The sequence below is a fragment of the Triturus cristatus genome, chromosome 11 (genome assembly GCF_964204655.1).
Source record: "Triturus cristatus chromosome 11, aTriCri1.1, whole genome shotgun sequence".
Taxonomy (NCBI): domain Eukaryota; kingdom Metazoa; phylum Chordata; class Amphibia; order Caudata; family Salamandridae; genus Triturus; species Triturus cristatus.
Genome location: NC_140594.1, coordinates 413,133,629 through 413,161,160, shown reverse-complemented (window position 1 = coordinate 413,161,160; position 27,532 = coordinate 413,133,629). Strand labels below are relative to the sequence as shown.

Sequence of the window (27,532 nt, the reverse complement as noted above, 5' to 3'; positions counted from 1 at the left end):
GCAGGAAAGCATTTGTTTGTCATTTGTAGCCGTATTATACACCTACTCTGCGTACTCCTTCCATCTAGTGTTATGCTTGGAAGTATGCAGCTTGTTTTTCGTCTTTGAAGGCACAAGATATAGTTACTCCTTCAATGACTGATAAACTGCATGGGCATCAGCTCAATTGTTAGATTGTTTTCTTCTGCTGTCTGGTTCAGATGTGCATCACTAAAGCTCTGAGTCGACACTGCGTGCTGCTCACTGTCTGGGATTCAGTTCTTCCACTTCCGTTGGCAAGAGACAAGCGTTATTTTTCTTTTTTGCAATTGGTATTGCCTCCATCGTGGTTCTGTTGGTTCTGCGCCCTGGAGCTCATAGACTTCCCTCTCAGGACCTCATTGGCCTTCATTCTCAAGAATCCACAGACTGTGATGGAAAGAAATCCTTTTCAGCACAGTCCACAGTATCACTTGAAGTACCCGTTGACAGATCATCACCAGGTCTGCAACCTATGCTTGTCGCCGGAGAACGACGATACCTCCTGCCCCACCAGCCTCTGTTTCCGGTCCAAAAAGACCTTTCTGGACTGGCACGATTGTTGACTTGCTCATCGCACCATAGTTCGGCAATAAAATGTTGATACCCCTGGCGTCTTTGGCGACGACTTTGAATGGGAAGCAGAGACTGGCCCTTCTGCTGACCAGCCGCACAAAACCCGGCCTTCTTTGGCACTGACGACTCCCTCAACGCCAGCACTGAAGGGTACTTCATAGCCGACACAACACTCGACGCCGAAACCTTCCTTGAAGCTGAAATCTACTTTGGTGCCCAGTCAACCATCAACAGCTCATTCCTCTGCAGACTCAGAGGAACATAACCAAACCATTCTACAGCACTTTTAAGAAAAGTTGGACTCTCGCCAGAAACAATTCATTAATCACTCACAAACGGGCAAGATTTCTGCTAAACTGCCACCAAAGGTGCAGGAAACTCTTCCTCTGAGAAGGAAGCTTACTTTTGGGGAGCAGCTATCTCTGGAGGGCCCACCACCACCTACAAAGCTGAGAAAACATCAAGATAGGTGATTTAGTCCTCTACTGTCTCGGTCCCTGTACCTCCTCCTTCTCCTCCCCATCCTCCTCCACCATCTTCTCCTCCACCTCCACCTCCACCATCTTCTCCTCCACCTCCACCACATAGGCCACTTCCGTCACCTCCGCCAGAGGGTTCCCCACCTTTTAACATGAGGTTATTCACAGGAGGGGGCCACCTTTCACAAGGTAGATCTTCACGCAATTCCGAAAGAGGATAACTTCCTCATTGAAACTCTAACACCCAGTGTTCCATTCAATATCACCCCATGCTCAAGGGCTTGTTAAAGACTGCTCAGGACATCTTTAAGGACCCTGTAAAGACCAGAATGGTTACTCCGAGGGTGGATTAAAAAGTACAAGCTCTTCACCTCTGACCCATCTTGCATTTGGTTTCAACTCCCACCAGACTTGTTGGTAGCGCATACTGCATGTAAGAGAACTAATGCCCATGGTATGAGATGTGCTTCCACCAGATAAGGAGACTAAAAAGATCAACGCTGTGGGTAAACTTGTGGCCAGTCAATCTACCTCCCACTAACACATCCGGTAGAATATCCACATATGAGCCCAGTGGGATAAGATGGGCAACCTGATCCATCACCTCCAGGATGAGTATACTCCGCAAGTTCGAGTTAGTTGAAAGTAGGCCCTACCACCTCATAGTTTACTCTGGACACTGCTGACACCGCCGCCAGAGGTAATCACTCCAGTATTGTCATTCGCCATCATGCCTGGTTCCATGTCTCTGGCATTAAGTCCATGGCCCAGCAGCATCTGATCAACCTACACTTTGACAGGGAACAACTCTGGGCCACAGGTTGATAAGATGCTCGAGAAAATCAAGAAAGACACGGACATGGCCAAGGCAATGGGGGCTCACCAGTCCCCATCACCATGCGGGTCCATTTGTTCCGTGGCAGCGGGCCAAAGCCACCTCTCTAGAAAATTCCACCTCATATCAGAAGCATCAGCAACATCAGCAACCCTCTCAAGGTTACTCCAAAGGGAATAATTCCAAAGGCAGGGGCAGCAAGGATGCGGCAAAGGGAGCCACACCTGCCAAACCGTGACACTCTCTTCCTTCCCCTTGACCACGTAACAACTGTTGGGGGACAACTGCAGGGGTTCCTTGAACACTGGCAACTCTGATGAATGGGTCCTTTCCATTGTAGAGCTAGGTTACTGCCTGGAATTCACTGCTCTACCACTAAAGCTCCCCTCACCCAGCGCAAACATTCCCTCTCCACAGAACATCAGCACCTCCTAGAAACTGAAGTACACACTCTTCTATAAGTGTGCATCCTAGACACCAGATCCTGGTCATTCCATTTGGAGAAATGGTCCGCCTTCTGTGGAACTGTAGCGGGGACAATTCATTTTACTTTGAACTTAAACAAATGGAGACAAGATTTTACGACAGATGCTATACTATACGCTGGATTGCATCCACAATGTCAAAAAACACATTTGCAAAACAAAACTATCATCTTTGCTAACCTCATGTGATAACTACAAACGTAAACATCCTCTTGTACTACTCTCTCCATATAATAGAAATATCAATGATATCTATAACTTCATGTGTAAACACAGGCATGTCTTTACTCTTGACTCAAATTTGGAAAGCACATCTCCACCAAGACTGAAATTGTTTTTAAACAAAAAGGCACTACTGTTTGTGACAGAATATGCCACCGTTTTCTACCACCCGATTCCAGAGTGGCCGCTACCGCATAAACAGAGTTTTTTTTCAAATTTGGCAAGTGTAATATCTGTCCATTTACCTTGAATAAAACCAGCAAATTTCAATTTAATAATAGTGCATGGTTCTCGATTCATGATTTTATCAACTGTGAGAACTAAATTTGGGATTTATGTTATTATCTGCTGCTGTCCCCATGTATATGTGGGTAGCACTATTAAATTCTTCAGGGAAAGAACAGGAGCACATACGTGCCATTCGTAACAGGGACAGTAGATACCCTCTAGCAATTAATTACAACTCGATCCATGCAGATACGGATGACATCAAGCCCATGTGCATTCTCTAGAACTGGTGAAGATGAAAAATTGAAGAAGAACGTGGTGGCAACAGAGCAGCTCTTCTACGTCAACAAGAAGCAGCTAGTTAAACTACGTGCTGTTGACCATAGTCTTAATGTCAATAGGGATTTGCATAACTTAGTCTGCTCATTAAGCTCTACCTGTCTGCACTATTGTATCTTTATAGTGATAGCAAGCTTTGCTATTTAGGGCCTTGTCCTTCCATGTGTTTACACCAAGTATAGTGATTATAAATTATATTCATTGCATGTTATTGTGCCCCCTATGGATCTGGCATTACCACGGCAGCTTTGCATCTTCCTTTTCCCTCAACTGTATCCTTTACACCCTACCGTTCGGGTACTGGTCTGATATGCCCCTTATTCAGGCAAACATGGGTGCACATAATCCTAATTACGAACGATCACCTACCAGGACCTAAATCCATCTGTATACAATACCGATGTTGGAATTTTACACCTTTACCTTTTTCTAAATCATATCTTTAGATCTTATCGCTGTGGTGGTACTTGTCTGGTAAGCCCCTCATGAGGGTGATTGTGGATGTACTTGTTCCTACTGTTAACGGTGATCCACCTGTGTCACCGTTAACACCATTAATAAATGTTGCAAACATACAGTTGGAATTAATGTGTTCTTTCTAACGCCAATCAACTGACATCAACATATGGCCGTTTATAGTTAAACGTACCCTTGGCAGTATTGACATGTCCTTCCTGTTCCGTTTATTCTTAAACTCCAAAACCACAGCAGACCTCAACATCTTCAAAGCAGCCACTGCCGCCCACCACAAGCTCATCAGATACCCAAGGGTGAAAGCACTCCAGGACAGAATCTTCGCCCACGCACACACCAGCAGGAAACTCTTCGACATCATACGAGAGTTCGGCCAAACCAAACAGTGAGACAACCTATATCTCCCCCCTCCCAGGACCTCTGTGACAGACTCAGCGCCTTCTTCTATGACCACTTCGATGACAACCTATACAATGAACCTACACCCACCGCTCCCTACACCACGCTGCCTACACTCGACAGCTGGGCTACTCACACCATCGATGACACCATGTAGACTATGAAGTCAACCTACACCCACAGACCCGTGCCCCACCACATCTACCCCAGAGCCGCCGACATCATTGCCTCTGAGCTTCGACGAATCATCAACCGCTCCTTTGAGACCACCTCCTTTCCTGACGACTGGAAACACACTAAGATCAGTCCTCTCCTGGAAAAACCCTTGGCAGACCCCTCCGACCTTAAACTTCAGACCAATCTCACTACTCCAGTACCCAGCGAAAAGTCATTGAAAAAGCCGTCAACAGCCAGCTTCCTCCTTCATAGAAGAAAACAACATCCTCGTCTCCTCCCAATCCATTTTCAGGAAAAACCACAGCACCAAAACTGCCCTTCTCGCTGCGACAGACGACATACGCTCCCTCCTCAACAGAGGAGAGACTGTGTCCCTCATCCTCCTGGACCTCCCCGCAGCATTCGACAGTGTCTCATCGCACCCTAGCCCGCAGACTACACGACGCAGGAATCCAGAACAAGGCCCTCGCCTGGATCCGCTCATTCCTATCCGGCAGAACACTGCGGGTCAGACTCCCACCTTTCCTCTTAGACCCCACACCAACCACCTGCGGAGTTCCCCCAAGGATCCTCCATCAGCCCCACCCTGTTCAACGTCTACATTGATCCGCTCGCACCCATCGTCAGATCATACGGACTAAACATTGTATCCTTCACAGATGACACCCAACTCATCCTCTCACTATCCAACAATCCCAACATCTCCAAACACAACGGTCAAGAAGGAATGAAAGCTGTCGCCAGATGGATGAAGAGCAGCTACCTATAACTCAACGTGGACAAAACCGAAGTACTCATCGAGCGACACCTGGTGGCCCCCTCCCTCGGGAACCCCACCTCCTCCTCTGACCACAAATGCAATCTTGGAATCATCCTGGACTCCGAACTCAAAATGGACTGCCAAATCAACGCCGTCTCTTCCTCCTGTTTCCACACCCTCTGGCTCCCACGGAAGACCTTCAACTGGATTCCTCTTGAACACAGGAAGACCATCACCCATGCCCTCAGCAGCAGACTGAACTACGGAAACGCACTCTACGTCAGGATCAACAAGAACCTCACCCTTAAACTCCAGAGCGCCTCTGCCATTCTAGTCCTCAACCTACCTCGCCACATCACTCAACACCTGCGAACACTACATTGGATCCCCGCCGAGAAGAGAATCTCCTTCGAACTTCTCACCCACGCCCACAAAGCCATCCACAACACCGGACCTGCCTACCTGAACCATCGCCTCTCATTCCACACACCCCAAAGTTCCCTGTGCTCAGCCCAGCTCTCCCTTGATATGGTACCGCGCATCAAAAAGACCAGAACAGGAGGTTGTTCCTTCTCCTTCCTCGCGGCCACGGCATGGAACACCCTCCAACTCCGTCAGACACCTACACTCTCCAAGTTCAAGAAGGACCTCAAGACCTGGCTCTTCGACGAATCACCTTGAACGTCTGGGAGCTGCGCCCCCACCACTCAGCGCCTTGAGACCCTTTCGGGTGAGAAGCTGCACTTTACCAACCCTTGATTGATTGATTGATTGATTGATTGATTGATCGAAACTGCCTGTGTGGATCTAACCGCAAACTTACCTTAATGGCATTAATACTTGTTGCAACTAGACTATTAGAATGTATTTATGCTTGTTAGAACCCAACAATTACTGATATCAACATACATGTTTATATATTCAATCCCTCATAAGCATATTAGAGGCTCCCACATTATGTCGCCTGTACATATCGGCAACATACACCTAGCATGTTCCAAATTAACTTGCGGTGCTAATTTTGTATATGGCATTAACTTGTGTTCGATATTAACAGAGTTCTATTATTGCCATAATGGGTTGCTGGGTACGCCTATCTGGATGTATTCAACAACACCCAGCTAGAGCGCTGGCCTCCCTGGAATCCTTTGCTCGTTGGGATTTACACCCAGATCTAAATGTCGCCTTTTCTATTTAACCTACAAAATATTTTGCCATGCCTCAGTTGCTACATTCATTTGATTTTTAATTTTTCATCTCAATTCTATTTCAACCTCTGAGTGTCTGTTCAGCCTGCAAAGAGCTCCCTTTTTATTCAAGGGGGTCACCTGTAAATCACTTGCTGACTGGCTACATCGTACATATGTCCAGTTAGGGCGTTTGGCGCTCTGGGATGCTTAGTACCTTGGGATGCAAATACGGTTTTGAATTTTGCATGTTACATTTACGACTGAAAATTCGTTGCCCTCTAGTTAAAACACGTATTCTAACTATATATTTTTTTTATTAGTCTTCAACTGTTTTGATGCTTGTTCCATTTACAGACATCACTCTTTATCAAGGGGGGTCTCATGATAAATCGCTTGCTGACAGGTTGCATCACACACATTGATGGGGGCAAGACTTTGATCGATTCAATATTTCTTGACTGTGAAGTTTTAATGGCTCACCTGTCTTCACACAGTAAGTTGGTCCGACTGTTTTGTCTATTTACGTTGGAGTCTATTTCTGACTGCGACCACTCGGAAAATAATTTAATTATTTACATAACTTTTTCTCTGCAGAACCAACTGCATAATTTTACTGTACAATTATACGTTTTGTCCAGAGTATCATGCTACGCGTTTGTTGGGTAAATTTGCTTTTCATTTACATTTCTCATTTTTGGACCCCTATGGCGACACTACATTCGGATTTTGCAATTTAGTCTCCTTATGGTAGCTTGTCTGAATTTTTCCTTTTCTTCTTGGTACAACAGTAAATATGCTTTTTCATTCACAGTATTCACTCCTATGATCACTGTCCCTTAACCCTCACCCTTATGTTATTTTTATAAATTAAACAAATAGTTTTTTCTCGTTCACTTTGACTTTCGTGGTTTGGCCTCTTGAGCACACGACGGGCCATGACTTGGTGCACAATGCATTTGAATATCTTCCCAGTTTTTTAAATTACATAATAAAGGAAAGTTAAGTATTGTTTATAATTGATGTATTATTACTTTCTCAATATAGTTGCACATTTTCTTTGTGCTGGACATTTTCTTACACATGCTCCTACTGTTAGGTGCAATAGAGCCTGTGCCGCCACACCAGCACTTAGGTAGTCGAATGTACAACAACAACAAGGTGATGGATGGAATACTTGAATTAATCTCAGCCTCTGGCAATCGCCCAAGGCCGCATCCCAATCCATAATTATTCCCCCACCTCGGTTTGAACCCAGCCATTGGCAAATCAGTCTTGACCCTGCTCCTCATGAGATTAGTTCAGCCTGAACTACCAGACTAGGTCCTTCCTGAACAGGAACAGCTTGATCCCAGTGGCGCAGAGAGCTTGAGACCCACTTCTGGGCATACACTTAGGGAGTCTGATACAAAAACAACATTTATATGGATGGAATGCAGTTTGGGTTGGACTGTTCTGATTGGAGCTGGGACAGGACTGATTTGCATATACTTGGGTCCAAACTGGGGTGAAGTAGTGTGCAAAATAACAATGGATTAGGAATTATCAGTGGATGAGATTAATTTAAGCATACCATCCATCACGTTTTTTGTATATTTTCGGGTGTTGCCCTCAGTAGGACGGGTATGCTCAGATGTGGGGCCCGTGCCCATGTGGCAAAGGAACTAAGCAGGAAACGGCCTTTACAATGCGGGTTGAGCCTTGTGTGCCATTTCCTGCAATCGGAGCCATGCTTGCCTTAACCATGCATAGGCCTTAACCACGCATATGTCTAGTTGTTCGGATGGGCGGGCACAGGAAAAGGAAGGATAGGTGGGGATGGGTTGGGGGGGTTGTTTTTAAGGGTTTAGGGTTCAGGGTTGGAGGTACTTTATAGGGCTCGGGCTGTTTCTGGGGCTCGTGGTTGTTTTTAGGGCTTTGGGCGGCGGAGGGGGGGGGGTTAATGGGGTTTGGAGGGGTCGGGTTGTTTTTAGGGCTCCAAGGGGTCGAGGTTTTATTTTATTGCTCAGGGGGTCTGGGTTGTTTTGAGGGCTTGGGGGTTAGGGCTTAGGTCGGTGTGGTTGGTTTTATTTTAGGGCTCGGGGGGAGGGGGGGGTGTCGGGTTGTGTTGAGGGCCCAGGGAGGAGGGGCTGGGGTGTGAGCTTTACCACATATATCCCTTTACCAGTCATGCCTTTACACTGAAGTTGCGTAGTAAAGGCCTGCGTGATAAAGGATGCGTTGTTCAGATGCATTCGTTGTTCGGGCAGCGTTGCAGAGGCACGCGTGGTTTTAGCCATACATGCCTCTGTCATACAACCAAACCTAGCTGTATCTGGCTGATGAGCCCATAACTAGTCAAGTTTGAATATAGCTGGGTCCGCAGTGATGTGCCATGGTGTGCAAAATAACAATGGATTGGGATGCGGCTCAGAATAATTTTCCAGTGGCTGAGATTAATGCAAGCATTCCATCCATCACTTTTTTGTATCATTTAGTGTGTTGCCACACCAGCTGGGCAAAGCGGTACACTCCCTGTACGCTTTTATCCCCATGAAAGACAGGTTCCTCAAGCCCCTCAAAGTACATACTGTGGGAGCTCTTCCACATGGTCACATTCCAGGAGGTCATTCCTCTACTGCAACAAGGTGACTTTATGACTGCCCTTGACTTGAAAGAAGCCTATTTCCACATTCCAATCCACCTGGTTCATTGTTGTTACCTCAGGTTTATGATAAATGGATGGCACTAACAGTTCAAAGTTCTGCCCTTCAGGATAATTACTGCCCCCAGAGTCTTCACAAAATGCCTCCATCTATTGAGGAGTGGCATCCGTGTCTTACCGTACCTCTATATCTGGCTGATAAAGAGCGCAAGCAGGCAGCAGTGCTTGGCCTGCACCCAGGTACCTTGGATCTTTAACACAATCTAGGTTTCACTATCAAAGTGGTCAAGTCCCACCTCCTACCACTTCAAATACAGTCCTTCCCAGGGACAGTTCTCAATTCCCTCACCAGGAAAGCATATCCCAGCCGTGCACCAGTTAAAGCCTTCCAGCTTCAGCCTCCTCTTTTTCAGCCAAATCATCCCCTAACAGTCAGAACAGTGATGTGCTTTCTCTGCATGATGGCTTCCTGCATCGCCATCATTCCCAATGCTTGCTTACATATGCATTCACTTCAAGAGTGCCTTGCGGCACAGTGGTCACAAGCGGAGCATCTATGGCAAGATAGTGTTGATTTAGACCAGTACCAATCGCTGTCCGCAGTGGGGAAACAGCAATACACTTACTAGACCCGGTTCCCCAAGTGAACATTACTACGGACACCTCCCTCAGGCGCTGCGTGGCACACCTACAGGACATGACTGTTCAAGACATGTGGACACCCCTTCAACAGGACCCAGGACGTCCACATCAATTACCTCGAATTATGAGCAGTCCAGCTAGCTATCGAGGCTTTCTTCTACCAGGTACGTCACAATGTAGTCCTGATTAGAACAGACAACATGACTGCCATGTACTACAAACAAGGAGGCCCCCACTCTCCTGAGCTCTCTGTTAGCGCAGAGCCTTTGGCGTTAGCCTACTCACCACAGAGTACATCTGTTAGAGTACCTTCCGGGAGTGGACAACAATTTTGCAGACCTGCTCAGGAGGATGCGGTAACTAGTCCACCAGCGGGAACTCCAGCCTCAAGTCCTACTCCTGTAATTCCAGCGTTGGGGTTACTGACATTGATCTGTTCGCAACCACTGAAAAAAGCCAAGCTTCGCTTTTACCCACAGTCCATGGACAACGCACTATGGATGAACTGGTCTGGGATATTTTCTTATGCTTGTCCATCTTTTCCACTACTTCTGTATGTGTTTCAGAGGTTACAGCAAACCTTCCTTATCCCGATGTACCCCATGTGGGCTAAGCATCTATGGTTTGTGACCCTTCTCAAGTTGTCTGTGGTCCCCCACGAGAGGCTGCCTCACTCAGCACCTAGACACGCACAGGCACCCGAACCACAAGCAGCTCCACCTTGGAATTTGGCTCTTGGGGTGTTAGTTTTCCTACCTCGCTCTACCTTTGGAATGTATGTCCATCCTTAGCTTGTAACCGCTGTGTACGCTGTGGTGACAGTTGTCAGAAGTGTGAGTTATAGGCTATCTTTATATATGGTGCATTCAACATGTTTGTTTCACTAGTAGCTTTAAGGATCGGGCCTGCCAGACGGGCGCCATGTGTCTTTCCATGGACAAAGAGGACTACGCTTGGTACATTGGAGGGATAAGCTGGAATCATGGCTACTCAAGGGGTGTACGCCTCCTGGGGCTGTGGTGGTGCATCTTGGTGGCAACAATTTGGTGCACCTGGGCAGGAGGAAGTTATTGGAATTGCTGATCGCAGAAATGGGCTGAGTGGCTAAAAATCTCCCGCACTTCGTCCTCATTTGGTCCCACATTATCCTGATGTCGGTAAGCTGTTTAGATCCCAAATAAATTGCAGGCTAACCCAGGTGTGGTGCATCAAAGGGAGCACTTTTTTTCATCCTGGATGGGGTCAACCTCTCTAAAGAAAGATAACGAGATTTCTTAAACATCCGAACATGGTTGAAGCGTCGGCCATCTGGACATGACCATCTTGGCGTGGGAGTCCAGAGAGCAGGTGAACTATGCTGGACTCTGGCGGGTAAGGTCCTGATTGGTGGGACACTTCGGGTCCATAGAAGTCATTCTTTTGCTTGAGATAGGTGGTACACTGGTCTTACATGGCCCTTGGGGGGTGCTTGCAGCAAGTCGGCTCGAGACTGCGGGAGAGGGGGGTGCTCGCTGCCAACAGCTCAAGTTCTTTTTGTCCCGCCACCGACCTGCTACGCAGCAAAGTAGAAGAGGCTTGTTCATTACTGCCTTCTCAAGCATAGTGACACACTAAATCCAACCATATAAAACATTGTTTGCTACCTTATTCATTTACAACTGTCAGGCCTGGCTTGCACATCTATTCGTTTACACTTGGCTGCATTTACAGCTCACCTTCAAAACAGGTAACACTCTTCACTATTCAGATTCTCTGTCATTCTATCCCTTCTGGAAGGACTTAAAAATGTATTTCCCACTCCCCCAGGGTACCCTTGGCCTGGAATTGAAATATAGTCCTAACTCGACTCCTTGGACCCCTTTTGAGCTCCTTCACTCTTGCCCTCTTCAATTTCTATCTTGGAAAGTTGCTTTTCTTGTTGGAATCCCTTATTTCAGATGTGTAAGTGCGCTCTAAATTTTTACTTTAGAAGAACCTTTTTTCCAGGTTTGCAATAGCAAAGTAGCCCACTGAACTAACCTAAAGTTTCTGCCTAGGGTAGTTCCTCCACCCTCCCCCCTTTTACATTAATCAGACAGTTGGGCTCCTGGTGATCTTCCCATACCCAAACTCCGTAGTAGAGAGGAATTCAAACACAAGGCGTTAAAAGGGCTCTCTTTTACTGCCTGTAGGTCTCCTTGACCCTGATTGCTCCCGGTAAAAAAACTTGATGCCTAAAGACAACTCTACATCCGTCGCCACTGGGCCGTGGAGAAGACACCCCTGGTGTCCCTACGTCCCCGAGCATCACAATTCTTGAACCCCCTTGTGGGTTCGTCTCGAAGTGCCTCTCAGTCAGAGACTGCAGTCTCTTTCCGCAGTGATCGATCAACATTAAAACCTATTGGGCTCCCAATGCTGATTTGCACCCTGCACCTGGCCTTGTGCTGCTGGTAGTGTCCTGTTGGGGCTGCCTTGGACCTTGCCCAACACTCACCTTAACTCTCAGAGATTGGTACTGTAAGTCGATGTACTGTATCTGCTTGCAGAACTTGTTCTTCTTTCCATAGAAACATTGCAGAACTCCAATTTCGCTGCCCACTTTTAAAGTGAAAAGTATTTATATTTAAAAACGTACTTACCTGAACAATTTTTCTCTGATGCCTAAACAAATAAAGATGCTTGCTATTTTTATAAATTGGTGTGGATCTCCTTGAATCATGTTGTCATTTATTAAGCATTGTGGGTATATGCAAATGTCTTGTACTCCTCTGTGTTAAGCCTAAGGCTGCTCAACCATGGGAAACAGACATTAAATCGCATGCGATTACAACGCGGTCGTTACAACATCCGTGTTGTTACATTGCAGTACATTACAACGCAAGTTGTTACATCGACTTGCTGTAAGGGGCGCGCTAACCTAAGTAATCGTATAATTTACTATTCCAACACCTTCCCTACTGTTGCGCCCACTGGAGTTGGAATAGTAAATACCACTCCGAAGTCCAGCGCGCCCCCTACAGCAAGTCTATGTAACTACTTATGTTGTAATGTACTGCGATGTAACAACGCGGTCGTTGTAACGACCGCGTTGTAATCGCATGCGTTCCAAACGCATGTGATGTAAGGTGCTATATTCTTCGACCACACAACCCCCTAGTAGAGCATTTTGGGATTCTATTGCAAGCCCTGTCCACTAGTAAGGGAACCCTTGGACTCTGTGGAAATATGGATTTTTCTGATCAGTTATGTCCCCTATCTTGGACCCCAACGGTTCCATGTATGAATCACAAGTACATGTATGTTCCCTCCAGTTCCAGTTATGAAGATGCAAACACATGTGCGTCCACCGTCAACATGTCCTCTGTCAGATCCGCCATGAATAGGCCGGATATTCCATTCCTAAGTATGAAAGGCCACCGGCTTTATATGGTTCACTTATGCCATTTTACAGTCCAGGCAAGTAGGCCCTGATTCTGTCATCGAACTCTTCTTGCCTTCTGCCTCTGAAAGCTCCAGTCTGAGCCTGCATCTGTGACCATGAACTTTGTCTCATTCTCTGCGCGGCTCACGAAGCCTGACATCAGCCTGCTGCCTGCCAAAAACTGTATTTCACCTTCGAAATTATCTGCTCCGTTCCCTGCCCGATGCATTCCTGTCTAGTAGTTTAAGTAAACATTCTTCTAGCTACCAAGCAAAGGCCCGGCCTCTCTGTCTTTATGAAAGTAATTCATAGCCCTATTGCTATGGAAGATTTCCGTCCTTGCATCTAGTATAGACACTTAGACGCTTGTACACGCACTAACAGTCAGTATAGAATAAGATTCTACTCGAAGAGACCTCTCTTTGGATAACGTAGTTCTTTAAACATGGGATGTTAGATATGATTTGGGATTAGGTTGACTTGACCCTCCAGACTTCTGTCGCCACATGTAGAGCTAAATGTCAAGTCCCCTTCACCCCCTAGTTGCACGTCAATTACACGTCATGCTGCTGCGCGCGCATTTCTGCCAAGCATTTCTGCTGACATTGCGAAATTCTTTCATAGAACCACCCTCTTATGACGTCACATCTGATGACGTTCTTTAAATCACTCCCAGTTACGCCTACTTTTGCTACGCACGAATATATTATCCGTATTATCAATTGTTACGCCTCTTGTATTTGCTTCACTGTAATGCCTATTGTATAAAAGTAATTGATTGTCAATAATGTATGTACTTCACTTCCTGAACCTTCGTGGTGATGGAACTTGGAGCAACCGATTATAATCGACCATTGGAATAAAGCCCATTCCGAACCTCTAATACCACGGATTCTGCCTCTTATTTACTGAGCTATTTTATTATGTTTCTGTATCAAATTAAGTCCCGGTAATTAAATTATTTACCACATGAATGGCGCCCGAACAGGGACGCTTTCTCATCTCACGCGCCGGCGGTGAGTTGCAGGCCCGGTCTCCTGCCACAGCTGGACGGACAATTACGCGTACCAGCAGGATTTCCTGTATCTCCCTCCGGTCGAGCGGGGGCGACTGAGGCTGCGATCAACACCCAGACGAGGCGGTGAGAAGTGCGAAGTATCCCGACCAGAGCCTAGCTGAGAGAGCAAGATCCGAGGTATACAGAGGCCCACCAGTTCCCGAAGTCCTGAGTCGAGTCCAGTTTCCGAAGTGGTCGAGTCGAGTCGAGTCCAGTCCGGTTCAAGTTCAGTTCAGTTTCCGAGGCCTTCCGTTTCCGAGCTACCCGGTGAGTACCATTACTGGGGAGGCGTTCTGACGTGCACATAGGTTGTGCCGGTCAAGACGGGTTTGGGTACACAAATCCGGTCTGCACTGTTTCAGCAGTGTATCTGTACTGTTTAGCAGTATATCTAGTATATCAAGTATATAAATTCAGAATAATTCAGTTAATGTCGAGTATTATGTTTAGTGATTAAGTTTTCCTTAGACCATAAGCATCATTGTGGCTCAGTTAAATGTTAAATGTTTTAAGTACGTCCTGCATATTGTGGTATGAATGACTGTTCATTATCGTGTTTACTGTATTAAGTTTGTTCAAAATCAAGTATCAGATCAGTTTTCAATATGCCGCTCTTTTCGAAATTAAGACAGATCACAACAAGAAAAGGGGTACTCGAAGAAGCCGTTCCTATTCCTCCTAGGGACACTCCAGGGTACTTCATGTATCATAAACATGGCTTAGACGCTATATTATTTCTTGATTTATGGGTAGACTACACCAAGGAATTACCAGAAAGTCAGAGGTGGCCCACAGCGGGGACCTGGGATGCAGAGTGCATCATGAAAGTAGAGGAAGAGTTATGGAAAAGGAAAGTCAGACAGTCACAGAAAGACGCCATTGAGTTATGGCGTAAAGAATCTCATAGACGTACAGAAAAAGCCCTCCGACAGGAAGAGAGAAATAGAGAGAATTCAAATAAAGTCCGAGAAAACCTATTAATTGAAGAAGGTATCCGAGTGAAATCAGAACAAGTAGACAGACAAAGAAATGCCCTTATGAATGGTATGTATCCCCTTCTGGCCGAAGGATTACCTAAGGCTACTCCAGAGATACCAAAAGACTTGCCACCCCCATTGTTTCCAATAAAGGTACATCCTAAGGGGCATCCTAGAACCGCAGAAGACGTTTTTCTTTCCTCATATTTAGATGACGCAGCTCCCGAGTATGCAAATTCCGCCCCACATAGGCCGCCTGCCAGGGAGGTTCAACGCCAAGATCCAGTATCTCTACAGCAACAAGCCCTGACACAAGTTCCGGCAAGCACATCTGTTTCTACCTCTGCTCCTACAGCTACTTCTATAGCTGTGTCCACACCTATAGTTGCTGTGTCGCGTTCAACGAATCCTTTCACGCCCGATACCCCAGACGGGGCTACGGGAGGTGCTAGCAACATTTTCTCTACGCCACCCAGAATAAATAAACTTACCTTTCAAGAGTCGGCACATTCACGTACCCCCAAACTCATAAATGCCCGTACGCTTAAGGAACTTCTTGTAGATTGTAGATATGACCCTGTGCCCGGCAAAGAGGACGAAATGATCATGGCATCATTACGTATCAGACGAGCTGCAGTGTATTTAGGGAAGTTACCAGGAATGACTACGCATCTAGATAATATATACCATTTTGTCCAAACAGGGCGAGATTCTGAATGTATTAACAGAGCTATGGAACATCAGAAAGTGGAGATACAGGGGGAACTGTTACGTTTCCTCATAAATTGTGTGATCAGAAATCAAGACCGACCGGGGGTAGACCCGGAAACAATGCAAATTCTTACCAGATGGAGCCAGAATATATCAGAAGGAAGACATGATAAGCAAAATTGTATAATAGCCATGTGCCGAAAGATCCGTAAAGAAATAGAACGTTTACATGAAGAGAGATTAGCGGTAGACCAGTTCGAACAAAACGAGGAGGAAGGATCAGGACTGCCCACAGGACAGTCAGACACCATAGCTTATGTAGGTAGAGGAAGATCTTGTAATAGTAATAGATGTCTTATTGACCCGATACGTCCGATATGTCCAGATAATAACAGGAATTTCCAAACACCTATAGTTCATATAAGGTCTAACGAGCATTCGTTCCAAGCCGCTGACAAATTACTTCGAGAACGAAGGGGTTATCATTTTCTCGATTCTATGGATGAACAAGAATTAGCCAGGTCAGCTGTCCATTGGGTTGACAGTCCCGGAAAGTACAGTGATGATACAGTAGCACGCACATTTTTGAATCTCACCCCAGATGAACAGCGTTTAGCTGGGATTTATATGATTCAACAACTCCTTATACTATATCAGAGTCAGCATTCGGACCCTGGTCCCTTACCTGACATATTGACTGAATTACTCATGAATAGATGGAGAGGTTCAGGTACTAAATTAATTAAAGAAATACTAGAATCAAGAAAGCAGTACATTCTTTTTGTATGCTCAGAGCATGTCTCATTGCCCATCAAGGAAAGAACCACGTATTACATGGACAGACAGAATCCCTTACGAGAAGTACACCCAATAAAGGGCGAGGACAATGAGTTCAAACGTGTATTTGTATATACGCCCATATCGAAAATAGAATTGTTGGAAATGAAGAAAGTGGTACCCAGTCATGACAAAGACCCAGCGGGTTTTCACCGAGAAATTAAAGACATGTTACTCATGGGAGAGTATACCTATCCCGACATTATGACAATATTAAAGGTATTGATGCCTGCTGGCATTTACGAAAAACTCAGGGAAAAAGAGTGGGAGGTAGGAGACCAAAAGATAGAATGGTCAGCATTAGAAGCAGAAGAAAAGGCCCGAACTGCAGGAGCAGGACTTGGGGATAAAACTAAAGCACTACCAGGTTTACTAGTACAGGTACTGCCACGTTTATTAACTACGAAAAAGGAAGATTGGGGTACAATTTCAGCCTGTAAACAGAAGCAAGATGAAGACACTAGTGATTACTATGCCCGATTTGAAAAATGTTTTGGTATAAATAGTGGCATAAAAGCAAGTAGCGAATCATACCCACACCTGTTTGTGACAAAATTAGTAGAGAATGCCTTGCCTCAAGTGAAGAATAGAGTATTAAAATTCGAGAGTACATGGCAAGGTAACACTCCATCACAAATGTTACAAATGTTACAGTACCATCACAACAGAATTAGAGAGGAACAAGAACATGAACAAAGACGTATGAAAGACACGAAAATGAAAATGCTAGTCTCCCAGACAGTTCCAGCTGAAGGACATAAAAAGGGTACGACACATTCCGGTGATTCAGCAGGACCTGTAAAAGGGACATGCAATTATTGTAAAAAGCCAGGTCATTACGTACACGATTGTCCAGTTTTAAAACATAATATCGCCATAGGTAATACAAAAGAAAGACCACGGCCACCTAGACAGGATCAGAATGAACAAGGAGCCACGCAGCATGCACAGTCCATGCCAGCTCCACCACAGGCTATACAATTTGTGCCAGCTGCACCAGCGCTGCCTGTTGCTGCCACACAAACCACGACACGACAGCTGTACCAGACCGCACAGTATGACTATCCTGAGTATCAGCGATACGCATGAACCAGCCTAGAGAGGGAAGTTGACCTACCCCTTATCGAGATCCCAGTAGATCAAGAAGGACCTTATGTACATAGTGAATTATTAGGCCAAGACAGAAAATTTTTACTCGATACAGGGGCAAGTCGAACAACCATAAAACGTAGTGAAGTTCCAGGGGCACCCCTCTCAGGCTCACAGAATATTTCCCTTGGTTTTTCAGGAAAACCTATTGTTAATGAAGTGTCACAACCTCTTCCACTTACGATAGGACCTTTGACCCGAACTACAGATTTATTGCTTACTAAGTCATGTCCAGAAAACTTGTTAGGAATAAAAACACTGAAAGCTCTAGGAGCTATAATATGTTGTTCTCCGGAAGGAGTAAGATTGTTTTTACGTGATTTTAAAGGTCACTATGTGTCTAGAGACATGGATCCCCGACTGCAGACTTTACCTACACATCTATGGGCACAAGGCCCTACTGATGTTGGTTGCATGAATATTACACCATATCGAGTTACACTAAAGGCAGGAGTGGTACTGCCACGAATGCGACAATACAAGTTACCACCAGATGCTGTAGTGGCTTTACTGCAAATCATTGACGAGCTTATTGCCCAAGGAGTGGTTGTGGAAACAGACTCCAATGTATGTAATTCCCCGATAATTCCGATTCTTAAACGAACAGATCCGAAGGCCCCGCCAGTATATCGATTGGTTATTGATCTGCGCGAATTAAACAAATGCATTTTGCCACAATTCCCTGTGGTCCCAGATATCTCGTCATTACTGACAGCTATTGATTCCGAAGCAACATTCTTTACTGTAATTGATCTCAAGAATGCCTTTTTCAGCGTCCCAATAGATCCGGAAAGCCAATATTTGTTCGGATTTAGTTTAAATGGACGTAGCTTTAAATTCTCCCGCGCACCTCAAGGATTCACAGAAAGCCCCAGCATCTATAGCCAAGCACTGAAACGAGAACTCGACAGTATCCACATGCCAGTTAACACTGCTCTGCTTCAATATGTCGATGATCTGCTGATCACCGCTAGAAGCGAACCCGAATGTGAGAAAGCCTCACTGACAGTTTTACAATTTCTAGCCGAAAAGGGTCACAAGGTGTCCCCTTCTAAGCTGCAATTCTGTGTCCAGCGAGTTGTTTATCTTGGACACTCGCTGTCCAAGGAGGGAAGGCAGCTTACACCCGACCGCATTCAGTTAATAGCTAACATGCCAATACCCAAGACACAAAAGGAGGTACGGGCTTTCATAGGCCTCACTTCATATTGTAGGCAGTGGATCCCTCAGTATGCATTTCTAGCAAAACCACTCATTCAGTTGACAACACAGGAGGCAGCCACATCGACTGTTCTCCCTTGGACTCAGGAACATACACAAGCTTTTGAAAGCTTAAAGAAAGCTTTATGTCAAGCACCTGTCCTAGCAACGCCATGTTACAGAAAACAGTTTACACTCTTTGTTACAGAACGCGAAGGTACTGCCTTGTCAGTACTCACTCAGGAACAAGCAGGAGCACACAAACCATGTGCTTATTTTTCTAGTACATTAGATCCCGTAGCTCAGGCTTTACCTGCGTGCCTGAAATCAGTGGCAGCAACAGCTTTAGCAATCAGACAAAGCGATGCCATAGTGTTAGGACATCCATTGACAGTTCAAGTACCACATGCAGTAGAGGTTCTTGTGAATAGAACACAAACACAACACTTGACTATAGCGCGACTTACAGGGTACGAACTAACATTGTTTCAACCACATATAGAAATCAGACGTTGTAACACATTGAATCCTGCCACACTTTTGCCAGTAATCGGAACAGACCCACTAGCCCATGACTGTATTGAAGTTATTACAATAACGACGAAACCCAGACAAGACTTAACCGATGTCCCATTGTCAGACCCAGACCTGACGTTGTATGTAGATGGTTCATGTATGAGAACAAGTACAGGAGACTTAGTGGCCGCTTACGCAGTCACAACAGACACTGAAATCATTGATACAAATTGCATAAATACCTTGTCAGCTCAAGCCGCAGAGCTCATCGCTCTGACACAAGCCTGTATTCAAGCCACAAATAAAAAAGTCAACATATACACTGATTCACGTTATGCATTCGGAGTTGTACATGACTTCGGCGTGCTGTGGCGAGAGAGAGGTTATTTAACTTCCCACGGTGCCCACATTCAGCACGGACCCCTCATCCATGCCTTATTAGATGCAATACATCTACCCACTGCAATATCAATAATGAAATGTAAGGCTCATACGAAAGTTACTGATGTCATTTCTCAAGGCAATGATCTAGCCGACAGAACAGCTAAACAGACTGCTCAAACTCAAACATCCGACATGACAAAGACAATAGTCCCGATGCCAACACATTGTATGACAGTTAAAGATCCTACTCTTGACGTAATTGACATACAGACACATGCTACACCAGACGAAATAAAGAAATGGACCGAATTAGGAGGGATTCAAACGGATCAAGGATGGATGATGAAGGAAAAATCTGTGTGGTTCCTTCCTGATTCAATGGTCCAAGTTATAATTAACACTATACATAGTCCAGCACATCTAGGAGAAAAAGCTATGCTAGATAGCATTCAACACATTTGGTTCAATAAACATTTGCGAGCAGCAGCCAAACAAAAAGTTCGTACCTGTATGATCTGTTGCCAGTTCAACCCAGGAAAAAGCGTTCCCGTAGAACAGGGTGGATTTCATCCTCCTGATCACCCTTTTGAAGTCCTCCAGATGGATTATATCCAGATGGAACGATGTCGAGGATTCAAATATGTTCTCGTAGTCGTTTGTGCTCTTTCCCGTTGGACGGAGGCATACCCGGTTTCAGATTACACTGCCCCGACTACTGCCAAACAGTTGGTTCGAGAATTCTTCCCACGATACGGTTTACCACGTGTTGTTCACTCAGATAACGGCCAGCCGTTCTCATCCGAATTAATGAAACACGTTTCACTTTTGTTAGGTTATCAGTGGAAATTCCACTGTGTCCGACACCCCGAGGCAGCAGGTCTCGTAGAAAGACATAATCAGACCCTGAAAATTAGATTGTCCAAAATATGCAGGGAGAAAGGTGTCGACTGGGTAGTAGCATTACCAGTTGCACTCTTTTACACAAGAATGGTAGCACACTCTCGAACAGGGCTATCCCCGTATGAGGTGATCTTCGGCAGACCACCAAATATGTGGGGGACGCCTATGCCACGCAAAATAACTGATATTGACTGTAATATGCTGACGGATTACTTGGCTTCCTTGATGTCTGCACTACAATCTTGTCGTTCACAGGTAGCTGCAGCTTTTCCTGACAACACTGAGGTGAAACCCCATGACGTAGTTCCGGGAGACTTGGTCCTCGTGAGGAACTTTGATCGAAAGACTCAGCTGGAACCTAGGTGGAAGTCGCCTCAGCTGGTGTTGCTCACCACAAGGACAGCCGTGAAGATCGAAGGCAGAAAAGGTTGGATTCATTCAAGTCATATCAAGAAGTTTCATGGACTACAATCAGATGTGAATACCACACCTTGTGTGTCTTCACCCATTGACTCAAAACTTCCTTTTGTTGAAAAGAGTAAATCCGAACTGTACAAACTGAAACTTAGGTCCAATCAGTCAAGCAATTTGATTGTTTAAGTCCTCTCCAAGGTGAAGCGGTTGAATTGTCTCTGACATGTACCCCTTGGACCTGAATAGAGAAAACACCCGAAAAATGTTGAAACGACAGGCGTACTGTAAATTACTGCATAGTCATTGCATAGTGACATTATTAATTTTGTTTTTCTTAAGTCTTTTAATAATTACTGCAAGTATATTGTTGCACATATATTATCCTATTTCTAGACATGTTTACAATGTTACTGCTGAACATTCTTTTAGTGAATTACCTCCGCTTGAGTTGTCTTATAGATTTGCGCTGCGCAATAACACGTTTATCAGTATGTTACATCATTCCCATCAGGTTAGCAATGCTACAAATTGTTGGATATGTGGCCGACTCCCTCCCTATCAGAATTATAAAGGAATTCTACCTCTCTTTCCATACCCGTTCACACACAATGGCTCCTGTGGAGCATGGTTTAGTTTAATTAATTCTCTAGATTCGAATTCTGCAGTTTATCAAGATAACTGGGTATGGGGAAATTTGAACTTAGTTTTGCTTAAGGTCTGCTACCCTAACAAGGAGGGACTTCCCCAGAGAACAGGAACTGATCTAGAAAATGAAGTGTATGGATTAGGTAATTTTACGCTTAATCTTATGATCCTAAATGTCGAATCCGAAGCTACTCCAATTTTGCCCGCTATGCCAATATTTCCAGTAAAGGGTGAACTATGTGTACGAAAAAATGGTTCCATACATATGGGCCACAGTAGATGCACCACTGTAGTAGAATTTAGTGATCAAGGCAAGTCTACATTTAGAGCTTCTCGCCATTCCTATTTCATATGTGGTCAGACGGCATATGTACGTTTGCCTCTAGACTGGGATGGTACTTGCTATATTGGATTCCTTTTGCCACCTGTTTTTCTAGCTCCTCCTGATTATCACAGAAACACTCATTTAGTAAATAATAGAGTAAGGAGAGATCTCCCAATAGTCGATTACACTGAAACAGCATGGGAAAAATACACAGATTTCAATAAAGGTCTCTTTCCCTATATAGGTACTGTTACTAATAGTAAACTGATACGTAGATTAACTAGAACCCTTGAAGCAGTAGTGAACGAAACTATTTCCGCCTTAGGCAATTTAACAGAAGAGCAGTCTGCTATGCGGATTGTTGTGCTTCAAAATCGTCTTGTCCTTGACGTCATCCTGGCCGATAGGGGTGGAGCTTGTAGGGTCATCGGATCAAGCTGTTGCATTTTCATACCAGAAAATTCGCCATCTGTATATAAAGCCATAACTCGCCTTCATAAGATTGTAAGCCAGATACACCAGAACCCAGGCACCTGGACTTGGTCCGGTTGGTTTTGGAGTGTATTATCTACCTTTGGATGGAAGGTCCTATCTTTCCTAGGTATTGGCCTTCTCATACTATTCAGTTGCTGTCTATGTCTACAATGTGGACCAGCGATCTGTGGTCTGTGTGCCACATCGTGTATTCCACCACCAGGATTTCATTCATCACGGAAGAAGAAAGAAGAACAAATGATGCTATATGAACAGATCAATGGATTGATGAAGATTGATATCTCTTAACGGGCAAGTAGGGGACAAGGAGGGAATGTGGAAATATGGATTTTTCTGATCAGTTATGTCCCCTATCTTGGACCCCAACGGTTCCATGTATGAATCACAAGTACATGTATGTTCCCTCCAGTTCCAGTTATGAAGATGCAAACACATGTGCGTCCACCGTCAACATGTCCTCTGTCAGATCCGCCATGAATAGGCCGGATATTCCATTCCTAAGTATGAAAGGCCACCGGCTTTATATGGTTCACTTATGCCATTTTACAGTCCAGGCAAGTAGGCCCTGATTCTGTCATCGAACTCTTCTTGCCTTCTGCCTCTGAAAGCTCCAGTCTGAGCCTGCATCTGTGACCATGAACTTTGTCTCATTCTCTGCGCGGCTCACGAAGCCTGACATCAGCCTGCTGCCTGCCAAAAACTGTATTTCACCTTCGAAATTATCTGCTCCGTTCCCTGCCCGATGCATTCCTGTCTAGTAGTTTAAGTAAACATTCTTCTAGCTACCAAGCAAAGGCCCGGCCTCTCTGTCTTTATGAAAGTAATTCATAGCCCTATTGCTATGGAAGATTTCCGTCCTCGCATCTAGTATAGACACTTAGACGCTTGTACACGCACTAACAGTCAGTATAGAATAAGATTCTACTCGAAGAGACCTCTCTTTGGATAACGTAGTTCTTTAAACATGGGATGTTAGATATGATTTGGGATTAGGTTGACTTGACCCTCCAGACTTCTGTCGCCACATGTAGAGCTAAATGTCAAGTCCCCTTCACCCCCTAGTTGCACGTCAATTACACGTCATGCTGCTGCGCGCGCATTTCTGCCAAGCATTTCTGCTGACATTGCGAAATTCTTTCATAGAACCACCCTCTTATGACGTCACATCTGATGACGTTCTTTAAATCACTCCCAGTTACGCCTACTTTTGCTACGCACGAATATATTATCCGTATTATCAATTGTTACGCCTCTTGTATTTGCTTCACTGTAATGCCTATTGTATAAAAGTAATTGATTGTCAATAATGTATGTACTTCACTTCCTGAACCTTCGTGGTGATGGAACTTGGAGCAACCGATTATAATCGACCATTGGAATAAAGCCCATTCCGAACCTCTAATACCACGGATTCTGCCTCTTATTTACTGAGCTATTTTATTATGTTTCTGTATCAAATTAAGTCCCGGTAATTAAATTATTTACCACAACTCTTTACATGGTATATCAGATTATCGGTATATAACATAGCTTCCTACATTGGTGGTGCAGCGGTTGGATAGAAGACTTGACATTTGCTGTACCACTAGGTTGATAAGGGATTTCACAAAAGAATCCAAAATTGTCTTTACATATAAAAAAATTCAGATTAGCAATATTTCTAAATTGTTTTAAATATCTGTTTGGGCCTTTGTTAAGTCCCTTTGCAAAACTGTTTAGAAGTTTAAAAAGATTTTGTAGTAAGTTAGTCCTGTAGAAAATATTGTAGTATTTTTGGTCCCTTTTCTTAACAGGTCCCAACTCACTTAAAACCGTGACTGATGCACCAGGTATTTCCCAGGAGCTCGACCGTGGGCTGTATAAAAACCTTAAGTTGGACAGACTTATGGCCCTGTGCACAGCATGGAACCTTCCCATGGGATCTAGACCTACAAAGTCCCATATGCAAACATTGCTTGCAGAAAATGCTAGAGCCATGGGTGAGTAGAACAACCCCCCTGCAGAAGAGGAGGCAGATGAAGAGCAAGTAGTGTATGAGGTTGACTCTGATTCTAACACTGCAGAAAGCAATGCTTCCGGGAGCACTCCTAGCAGTGTATCATAAAAACTAGATCCTGAAGATGCAGATCTTCAGATACTGGCCAAGGGGATAGCATTAGAGGCTAAACTCCTGGCCATAGAAAAAGAAAGAGCAGAGATGGGCCTAGGAGCCATTTATTTGGTGTTTTATATAGTGCGGACATGACCCTGAGTGGGGTATCAGAGCGCTTTACATTAATATATCTATCAACAATTTTGTTACCAAGTCCTCAGTAGTTGTACACTATTTGCGAAAACAATTATGCTTACAAAAAACACATATATACAGTACCCCAAAGAGGTTAATGTTCAGTGAGAGGTAGCATGCATATGATCATGGTGGATCCATGATAATGACGAGTCTGTTGCGATTATGGTAGGTGTTTAGTCATGTAAAAAGATTTTACTTCCTTTTTGAAAGCAGAGATTGACGAAATTCTTCTAATGTTAGGGGGGAGAGTGTTCCAAATTCTAGGCGCTGCACCAGAGAAAGCTCGGTCATAAGTTATTTTCTTACGGAATCGGGCCGGTTTCAGTAGTAGATCTCCCTGAATCCGGGATACGCGGCATCCTCCTGATAGTGTTATTTTCTGGGCTAGGTATGCTGGTGTTATGCAATAAATTGCTTTATGGGTAATACATGCCACTTTCAGTTGTATTCTCGCTTTGTAAGGCAACCAGTTAAACGTTTTCAGATAAGGGGTGATGTGATTGAATTTCCTGGAGCGGAGCCCGTTAAAAGTATTGTGGCTGCATTGAGAGAGGCTTTCAGTGGGGCTGTTGAGATCTTGGGGAGACCAGCTATGGTTGTGCAACCGTGCTCTATCCTTGATATTACTAGTGCCTGGACTGCAGTTTTAAGGTCTGCCTTATTTAGGAAGGGTTTCAGTTTTCTGAGGTAGCTTAGGTGGAACCGGAATTTTTTTGCCATTGTGTTGATATGCAATAGCATATTCAGGTTTTTGTTTAGTATAATTCCCAAGGATTTGGTCGAATCCACAATCCTCGGTGTACAGTTTAGTGCTGTGATCAGGTTGATCCACTCCAGGACGTTCGTAGCGCTTTTCTGGGGTTGAATCAGGAGGAATTCGATTTTATGAGGGTTAAGCTTTAAGTGATTACTGGTTAGCCAATGGATGGTACTCCTTTAGAGCTTGGTTCATGATATCTATCTCTTCTGTAATCTTGATGTACAGCTGTGTCTCATCTGCGCACATGTGGAAAGAGATGTTAACTCGTAAGGTTTCTGTGAGTGGCTCTATGTACAAATTGAATAGTGCCGGGGATTGTGTTGAGCATTGAGGCACTCCGATTGCATTTCTGGACGAAGCTGATAGTGTTTGGTTGACTGTAAAGTTTTGCGTTCTATTCTCTAAGAAAGATCTAAACCATTTTAGGACTGTACCCTCTAATCCCATCCTATTTTTCATGCGATCAAGTATTTTGGCATGATTCACCGTGTCGAATGCCGAAGAGAGGTCGAGCAGGATTAAGAGACAGGTTTCGTTGCGGTCAAGGGCAAGTAGAGCATCATCCACGATGTGCAGAATCGCTGTTTTAGTACTATGGTTTGGTCTAAATCCTGATTGGCAGATTGAATTCAGAGATATGATGGCTCAATTGTTGTTGTACGCATTTTTCCAGGACTTTGGCTAGCATGGGGATGTTTTTTACTGGTCTGAAATTTTTGGGGTCAGAGGGGTTCTCTGTTGGTTTTTTTAAGATTGGGTGACTTGCCCTGTTTTTAGGCAGTCCGGTATTGAGCCTTGTGCCAGTGACGCGTTAAGGATCTTTGTCCATGAAGGGATGAGCAATTGGTTTATTGAAGACCAACACTTTGCAGGTAAAGGATCAGTGGAGTGATTGTTTGGTTTAATGGTCGAGATGATCTTTGCAATGTCTAGATCACTGATAGGCTTAAATTCTGATCATCCCGCATTATTTTTAGGCTTTTCCAGAACTGGTTGCAGTTGACCCTCATCTGGGATGCTCTTAGTAATACAAGGGTCTTCGGCTGCTTTTATGCGCTCCACCTCCATCGATTTTGGCTTTGGCTGTGAAGCCATCTCTGGTGGCAGCAAAATTATAAATAGGGAGGAAAACTCAGACCCTAAAATCACCAAAAGGATTGTCCCTAAATATACAGAAGGTGATGACATCACAAAATGGTTCACAGCTTTTGAGAGTGCCTGTAGAGCCAGGAGGGTAATCCAGACGTATTGGGGCGCTCTCCTTTTGGAACTGTTCTCTGGTGAATGCAGGGATAGACTCTTAACATTGAATGAGGCAGATGCTGAGTCCTATGACCACATGAATGGTACCCGGATTGAGGGCTTTGCACTCATCACTGAAGAGTTTAGGATCAAGTCCAGGTAGACTTGAAAAACGCAGAATCAATCCTGGGTAGATTTTGTAGACTTTTCAGTAAAAACAGTAGGTGGTAGGTTGAAAGGTCACAGTGTGCATGATTATGATGGGCTTTACAATTTATTGATGAAAGAACATCTGTTGAGTAACTGTTATCAAGAGAAATTACATCAGTACCTGGTAGACCTAGGTCTACGTTCTCCTCAAGAGTTGGGTAAGAAGGAAGTCCACTGGGTCAAAACAAAGATGACCCAAACTTCCACTAGTAGGGGTGACCATAAATAGGCCAAAAGGCCCCCAAACTGAAAGAGGGTGATGAAGCAAAAGATAAAGAGTCTTATCAAGGCCCCCAAAAACGTACTCCGGACGATGGGCCCCGAAACTCTACATAGTCTAAGGGTGGGTTCCAGGGTAAGAAATGGGATCCCAAAAAGGTTTATTGTCCTGGTTGTAGAGCTCTTAGACACCGAACTGGAGACCCTAGCTGTAAATATAAAAAGAATGTCTCTTGTGCACCTGCAGTAAATGCAGTGGTAAGTCTCCAGATGGGATCATTGGTGAGCCCTCACCATGTCAAGGAGCTCACTGAGGCAATCCTAGTCTTAAGG

At 44.7% G+C, this 27,532-nt stretch overlaps 1 protein-coding gene across 4 annotated transcripts in view; it reads left to right on the top strand.

Annotated features, from left to right (window-relative positions):
- The window catches only part of YKT6 (YKT6 vesicular SNARE protein), a 173,918-nt gene that overhangs the window by 131,256 nt on the left and 15,130 nt on the right, over window positions 1-27,532 (top strand). The window lies entirely within an intron of this gene.